Here is an 8,443-nt window from a genome sequence, read left to right on the forward strand (position 1 = left end):
TTCTCCAGACATGTTGTTTCATGTGATGCTTACAACATGCCTGTGTGGAAGAGATTATTTTCCCCATTGTGAACCAAGTGAACCAAGCAGGGGGATGACCAGCCCGTGTTACGCTATGAGTTGGTGGTGGATCCCCAACCATAGAGCCTGTGGCGGAGCTGGGTGCCTGGGGAAGGGGGCCAAAATCTGCTCACCTGGGCTTCCTCCGCAGGAGCCTGGGCAGCTGAACCAGTGTGTGGAGCTCGTTTGTGTGTCTTGAACAAGTCCCTGGCTCCTTCTGGGCCTCAATATCCCTATCTGGACAGATGGAGGGTGGGGTTCTATGGTACAGGTCTATGGTTCTGGAACCCTGTCTTCTGTCCATCCCCTGTCCACAATGGAAGGGTAGCACAGAGCTCTGCCTGCATTCAAGGCAGTGGAGGGGCCCCCACAGGGAGGGAGCTCAGAACACAGGGAGCTCAGAAAGCAGTCAGTGATATATGAGGACAAGGCACTCTGAGAACAAAGCCCTCCCCTAGGCCTTTCTTCTCATATTCCTGAGGTAAACAACCTGCCCCTGGGGCGGGGCGGGGAAGAAAACAAGACCAGGCTGGGCAGCCGGAGACCAGGGTTCCAGTTAGGCTTTGTCACGGCCTTGCAATGTGTCCCTCACCAAGTCCTTACCCATCTCGGAGCTTCACTCCTCTCCCTGTAAGATGAGGGGCTTGGACCAAGATGTCTTCAAAGGCCCATCTGAATCTGACCCTTTGGAATGTTAAAAGTTGCTTATAGATTTGGGGATCTCAATGTTCTTTTTTTTTTTAATATTTATTTATAACCTCTTTATTGGAGTATAATTGCTTGATCTCAATATTCTTAAAAAGGGGCTGCCTTCAATGGATATTCTGAATTAACTACTCCCCACTGCATTTTCCTTTGAATCAAATTGGTAACACTCATTCATTCAACAAGCATCTATGAAGAAAACACTATAAGCTAGGCATAGGAAATAAAGAGATGAACTAGATAAAATTCCTATCCTCGTGGAGTCTACATTCAAGTGAGAACACAGACAACAAGTAAAGAAATAAACAAGATAATTACAGTTTATATAGCACTATTAATGAAATAAACCATCTCCAAAATACATAAATAAATAAACCATCAGATACATGGATGGCAGACCTAGCTAATAAGTGTGACTTCAAATAGGTCACTTTTCCATTATGGGTCTCATTTCTTTCTCTAGAAGAATAACAGTCCCAGGCTGGGGGAGGGGATGAGCACAGGGTGATTTTCTTGCTGCACTGCCATCAAAGTGAGAGAACTGGAGTTCTTTGGGGGGAAACAGTTCATCTATGATCTAGGTGAGAAGAGCAGACTCACCCTCAGGTCACAGGGGGAAGGGGAGAACAGATGGGGGAAGGGAGAGAGAACCCACAACCAGTATCACTGAGTACTTGCTCTGGGCGGTGCACTGTGTCAGGGGATTTAGGTCACCGTTTCAAAGTCTCATGACAAACCAGCCATGTGGGCATCTGTGTCCCCATTTTATAGAGGAGGAAACAGGTTTTGAGAGAGATGATGTGACTTTATACAGTGGCAGAGAGAGGATTCAAGATCAGTTTCTCTGACTCCAAATCTGATGCTGATTCAGGTATTAGAAAGATTTTAATGAGATAAAAATAATACTGAGACTTTGTATTCTTTGGAAAGGGAAGGGAAGAGATGTGTGAGGGCTGAGAGGTTAGGAGAGTCTTCCTGGAGCAGGTGCGTTGTCAGCTGGGCTTTTGAATGTAAGTGGGTTTGAGCCAAAGAAGAAGAGAGAAACAGAGAGCATGGGGAATTGGACTGAGACCTGGTCACCGGCTCAAGTGAGAGGTACCTAAAGGTGGCTCAGCAAAGATGAGGCTGGAAGTGTGGGCTGGCCCAATTAAGAGCCCAGGGTGCCTCACTGTGGATTATGGTCTTGGTTTCTGGACATTCAGGAGCTGTAGGAGGTGTGCAAACAGGGGAGGGATATAGTACAGGAGAGAAGAATTGAAGTCACAAGACCTAAGTGGTGTCATGCTTCCCCCACTTATTAGTCGCTTGACCCTAGACAGTTTACTTAATTTCTCTGAAGCTCAAATACTTCATCTATGACATGCCTGACTTAAGGGTTGTGTTCATCATTTTTATCCTCAAGGACCTGGTCCAGGATCCATCATTTAGCAAGTGTTCAATAGATGTCTATTAAATGAATTAAGATTAAAAACTGCCTATCCCAAAGACCTAAACATAAGAGTTAAAAGTATAAAACTCTTAGAACAAAACAAAGGAAAAGCTTCATGACACTGGTTTTGGCAATGATTTTTTGGATATGACAACAAAAGCATAGGCAACAAAAGAAAAAAAAGATAAATTTTTATTCTTTTCTTTGTCAAAGGATACTATCAAAAAGAGTAAAAAGGCAGCCCACAAAATGGGAGAAAATATTTGCAAAGCATATATCTGATAAGGGGTTAACATCCAGAATACATAAAGAATGCCTACTGGGCTTCCCTGGTGGCGCAGTGGTTGAGAATCTGCCTGCTAATGCAGGGGACACGGGTTCGAGCCCTGGTCTGGGAGGATCCCACATGCCGCGGAGCAACTAGGCCCGTGAGCCACAACTACTGAGCCTGCGCGTCTGGAGCCTGTGCTCCTCAAAAAGAGAGGCCGCGATAGTGAGAGGCCTGCGCACCGCGATGAAGAGTGGCCTCCGCTTGCCACAGCTAGAGAAAGCCCTCACACAGAAACGAAGACCCAACACAGCAAAAATAAATAAATAAATTAATAAAGTCCTACCCCCAACATAAAAAAAAAAAAAAAAAATGCCTACAACTCAACAACAACAAAAACCCCCAAACGATCCAATTTAAAAATGGGCAAGGACTTCTCTGGTGGCGCAGTGGTTAAGAATCTGCCTGCCAATGCAGGGGACACGGGTTCGAGGCCTGGTCCGGGAAGATCCCACTTGCCGTGGAGCAACCAAGCCCGTGTGCCACAACTACTGAAGCCCGTGCACCTAGAGCCCATGCTCCGTAACAAGAGAAGCCACCGCAGTGAGAAGCCCGTGCACCCCTATGAAGAGTAGCCCCCGCTCTCTGCAACTACAGAAAAGCCTGTGCACAGCAACGGAGACCCAACACAGCCAAAAAAATAAATAAAATTTAAAAACTATACATATTAAAAAAAAATAAAAACGGGCCAAAGACTTGAATAGACATCTCTCCAAAGAAGATATACAAATGGCCTAAAGCACGTGAAATGATGTTCAACATCACTATTAGGGAAATGCAAATCAAAACCACAGTGAAATACCATTTCACCCATCAGAATGACTATCATCAAAGCAAACTAACAAACAAATAAAAACAAGTGTTGGCAAGGGCGTGGGAAAACTGGAACCCTTCTGCATTGCTGTTGGATCATGAATGTAAAGGCCTAGCCTGGGGCCTGGCCCCTAGTGAGTGCTCAGTACAGGACTGTGCTACAGAGGTGATGGTGGTAATGCACTTCATACAGTGCAACACTAAAGTTCTGTTCTTAGATGATGAAAACAGTTCTGTGGTTATCTCTGCACTTGTACTTTTCCTGTAAGTGAACAGGGTACCCCTGAGATCTGCTCTCCCCTCAGAGGGACCCAGCACAGGACTGATTGGCCTGCCTCAGTCACACACACACATACCTATCTCCCTTCTCCCCACCTCCCAAGCTTCCAGATGCCCTAATTGGCCTCCAGAGGGGAAACAGATCTCATCGAAGGGCCCTAATTAATCCCTAGAAATCTGGGTCCCCACATTCTCCTCTCACTCCACACCAACTCCCCAGTTACTTGTTCCAGACAAGAAAGGAACTTTGCAGACTCCCTGAGGAAAGAGAGGCCTTGGGGGGAGGTCACATGTGTGCTCTGTGCTGACAGTCATAATGAGGCCCAGGAGATCCTGCCTCATCAAAGCAGACCTGGAATTTGGAAAATGAATGCTAAGTACGTTTCCCTGTACCTGTTCTGGCTGGACACCCACACCCAGCTTTGCCCCAGGCTACAGGCATTTGTGTTCTCACCTGGCTTCCCATGGGCATCTAATTCTGGTGGCTCTGTTCATACAGCTCAGGCTGTCCCATGGTTCTGGAGGCATGGTCTGTGTCACTGCCCTGGCAGGGCGTCACTGCTGGAGGTCCTGCTCTCACAAGAGGTACTTCCATCACACACTTCTGCTCATCCTTCAAGGCCCAGAGCAAACACTCCTCTGTAAGTCTTAGCCGAATTCCAGGGAGGCCACCTCGCCCTTCCTGGGGCACCCATGGTTTGTGGCTCCTGGCCACAGTCTTAGGACTGTCTGCCCTGGAGCAGAACTGGTCATGTGCATCTCACTCTTCCTGGCCAGACCCCAGATCCACAAGCACGTAGAAGCTGAGGCAGAGGAGGCCTCTGTCTTGGTTCTGTTCTGCTGTCATCTTTACTCCAAAGTGGATGCTCTGCACTGCATTCCTAGCTGTTATTTAACAACAGGTTCTACAGTGAAATATAAAAAAATACATAAAAATTTCCTTACCACAGGACTCCTCTGAGCCTTCATTATGTTCATGACCTTTGTGAGTCTCTAAAAGGTTATCGAGATGCAACAGTTCCTAAAGTTTTTTGACTACATATCTTTTTGACTGACTCCCAAGCATCTTATGGGACCAGTACTCTATAGAATCACTCTGGAAAATTCTGACCTAGATTACAACTCACATGTACCCAGTCCAATTGGGGGAAAGATAATTTTACAGCTTCATCTTATACCACATGTCCAAATAAACTCTGAGATAAAGAATGAAATGTGGAAAATGAAACTATAAAAACTAAAGGAGGGCTTCCCTGGTGGCACAGCGGTTAAGAATCCGCCTGCCAATGCAGGGGATTGGCAGGGACATGGGTTCGAGTCCTGATCCAGGAGAATCCCACATGCCACGGAGCAACTAAGCCGGAGCACCACAACTACTGAGCCTGCGCTCAAGAGCCCACAGGGCACAACTACTGAGCCCACATGCTACAACTACCGAAGCCTGTGCGCCTAGAGCCTGTGCTCTGCAACAAGAGAAGCCACTGCAATGAGAAGCCCGCGCACCGCAATGAAGAGTAGCCCCCACTCACCACAATTAGAGAAATCCCGCGCATAGAACGAAGACCCAACGCAGCCAAAAATAAATAAATTTAAAAAAAAAAAAAAAGCTAAAGGAAAAGTAGTTCTGGACTGTGGATTCCCCGAGCCTGGCACTGAGCCTAGTTCACAGTGTTCTGTCATTGTTTGCAGAATGAACCCAGGGTTTATGATGTCACTGACAGACAAGCTATGTAGGTACCTCGATTTTGCATCTTGAATAGGCTGCTTCAGCTGTTAGACTGACATGCTTCCATTTTGACCATATTCCTCCTATGAAATTACATCTAGGAATTTAATAACCTGACCCTTGAAAAAGCTCTCCAATGGTGCCAGCTAATGTGACATCACATTGGGCCTGCATAAAATAGCCTTTCGTCCAAAGTGACTTTCCCATGGCCCTCTTTCTGGACTCTGAGCTCCTGCAGGGCAGGCTGTGCCCATCCCTCTTCAGTGAGCACGAGCCCTACTCAGCAGTCTCTGCAAAACCTCTGGGCAAGTTTCTGGCTCACCATCCCATGTCATGGGTTGGAATGTGGTATGCTGGGCAGGCTCCTGGCTGGGGACCTGGGGTCTTGGATTTTGGTCTCAGGTCTGGTCCTAACATTCTAGGACAACTCGGGAAATCCTACCCCACCCGGAACCTCAGTCAGGTAAAGTTCAGAGACCTGCAAACCCTGACAGAATAGAACCAGCAATGAGGGTGGGAGCTCAGTCAGCGGAAGCCCCTGCCCTCCCTAAGCCTGTCCTGCGAGGCTTTCTCACGCTGAGGCGTGGGATGGTACAGATGCCCCTCCTGCCCACACCTCTGGAGTGTTCTGTTTCTTTCACAGTCCCACTCCAGCCCATGTCCCCACCCCAGACAGTGGGTGCAGAAGCCCCGGCTCTGGCTCTGCACTGACTTGCTAGGTGGCCACTGTCCCCTCTGGACCTCAGTTTCTCCATCTGTACAATGGGGGATTATAGGAGATCACCTCTGGGCCCCCTGTAGCTCAGACATTCTCTGATCATCAGCAGCAGGAGAGAGAACAGGCAGCATCCTTCCCACCTGAAGCTGTGGGGACTCCATGGAACAGGCATCCTTTGGGGCTCGGATCTCCAGAAGCTTCTGGAGGGGCTGGAGCAGGGGCCTAGGCAAAACGCTGACCCCACCCCATGCTGTCTTCAGGGCTCCGGCGCCTCCAGTGGCCAGTTTGGGAAGCACAGGGCAGGGAGAGGGCCTGGGAGAACGGCTTGAGCAAAGGCATGGAGGAGGGGAGTGGGGAGGCCAGCCTGCGGGTGCAGACAGCTGGGACAAGTGGACAAGACAGGGCCAGGTCACACAGGGTCTTCAATGCCAAGCTGAGGAGCTCAACCGAGGGCAGCTGAGGGAGGGTTTGGCACAGGGAGGGGCAGGCGTGGTCAGATATATGCTTTAGAAGGGTCGCTCTGACTGGAGATTAGGGAGCGGGTGGCGGAGGATGGGAGACCAGCGAAGAGGCTACAGCACTGATCTTGGAAGAAAAGATGGGTACTGAGGTAAAAGCAGTGGCCCTAATGGAGGGGGACAGATGGATTTGGGGGACACTTAGAAGGGGAGCTGCAGATCTTAGCCTCTGACTGGCTCTGGGCTTGGGGCCCTACTTGCCTCTGCGAACAGGGACAGAAATCTTACAGGTAGGGACTCTGACACCTGAAGATGTCAAAGCCCTGCCCAGGTCACACAGCAGGAGCAGGGGGACACACTGGTCCAGAGCCCAGGCGCCTGGCTACCAGCCCCGACCCCTCTCCCACAGCAGCACAAATTATAGAGATGAGACTACACAGTTTCCACGGGCCTCGGACGCCAAGCCGGGGAATGCAGAGCATCAGGGACCGTAGCAGTCTCTTCATATTTGGCAGCATTCCTGGATTTTCTTTTTGCCTTCCCACAACAGGGAGCCTTCCAGTGCTGATGCTAAAACACACAGCCTGGATGCTTGTGGGCCAACTCAACCACCTCAGTCTTTTATAAGGAGAAAGCACAAAGCTCAGAGAGGGAAAGAGAACCACCTAAAGCCACACAGCAAGTTAGTCACCCAGATGTTCCCAAATCCCAGAACAGCTCTTCCATACCCTGGTAATAAAACACAGAAGCCCAAAACAATAGGCCTAGAGAAGGAAGGGTCTGACCCAAGGTCATCACAAGTGGGTAGCAGAAGCTGGGCCTTGGGCCTGGGTCAGACCTCTGGGGCCAGTGCAGTAGCCAACTAGTTGTCTCCCCTTCTGTGGCCTCCCCTCCATGGCTGCAGCCCTGTGAGGAAGTCTGTGTCCTGACTCCTTCCCCTAGCCATCCTTGTGCCCCCATCTGTCTTGCTGGGGCTGGTGCTGGGACATCTCCAGGCTGTCTTCAGTTATGAGCCAATAAATATGAAATGTGCTAGGCGAGGAGAGGCTGCTCGGGCCAGCCTCACCACCACCACACTCCTGCCAGCCTCTGCGCCAAGGAAGATTGGATTTTGTGTTGTTCATTTTTTATCTCCAGTCCATGTCAGATGGGGAGATACAGGGTGTGGGCAGTGGATGATTTTATCCTTCCCCCACTATCGGGTGCAGCACTGAGATGGGGTATGTGATGTCCTCAGCCCTCACGTGGGGAGGTCCCCCACTCCAAGCCAGCAGCCCTGGTCTCCTGCTCTCTGCTGGGTCAAAATGACATGCAAAGAAGAAAGAGTGCTGGGTAGGAAGACAAGGGACTGGGTTCAAGCCTTGGCCCCGCTGCTGATGCACTCTGCGACCTTGGGCAAGTGTCTGAAGACATTGTGTGTCCCTTCTCTATACCAAGCCCTGTTCAGGGAGGCAGGGGCCACAAAGAAACATCAGACCTGCTCCCTGCCCTCAAGGAGCTGGCAGTCAACTCCCAGTGAACAGACATCCATGGAGGGGTGGCAGACACTGGCGATGGTGTGAAGGATGAGGATTTGCCAGGAAGGGGGTGAGGGAAGGGGGAGAAAGAGGACGTTCAGGCAGAGGCAGAGGCGACTGCTTGAATGAAGCATGGCAGAACGCAGTGAGTGACCAACGTGTGCTTAGAAACCCACCAGTATGGCTGGGGCATAGGGTAGAGGGAAGCGGGGGAGAAGAGTTTTTCTGTTTTTTTTAATTTATTTATTTTATTTTATTTATTTTATTTTTGGCTGCGTTGGTTCCTCATTGCTGCACGCGGGCTTTTCTCTAGTTGTGGCGAGCAGGGGCTACTCTTTGTTGCGGTGTGTGGGCTTCTCGTTGTGGTGGCTTCTTGTTGTGGAGCACGGGATCTAGGTGCACGGGCTTCA

This window comes from Tursiops truncatus, chromosome 8 (assembly GCF_011762595.2).
Source record: "Tursiops truncatus isolate mTurTru1 chromosome 8, mTurTru1.mat.Y, whole genome shotgun sequence".
In the NCBI taxonomy this organism is placed as follows: Eukaryota; Metazoa; Chordata; class Mammalia; order Artiodactyla; family Delphinidae; genus Tursiops; species Tursiops truncatus.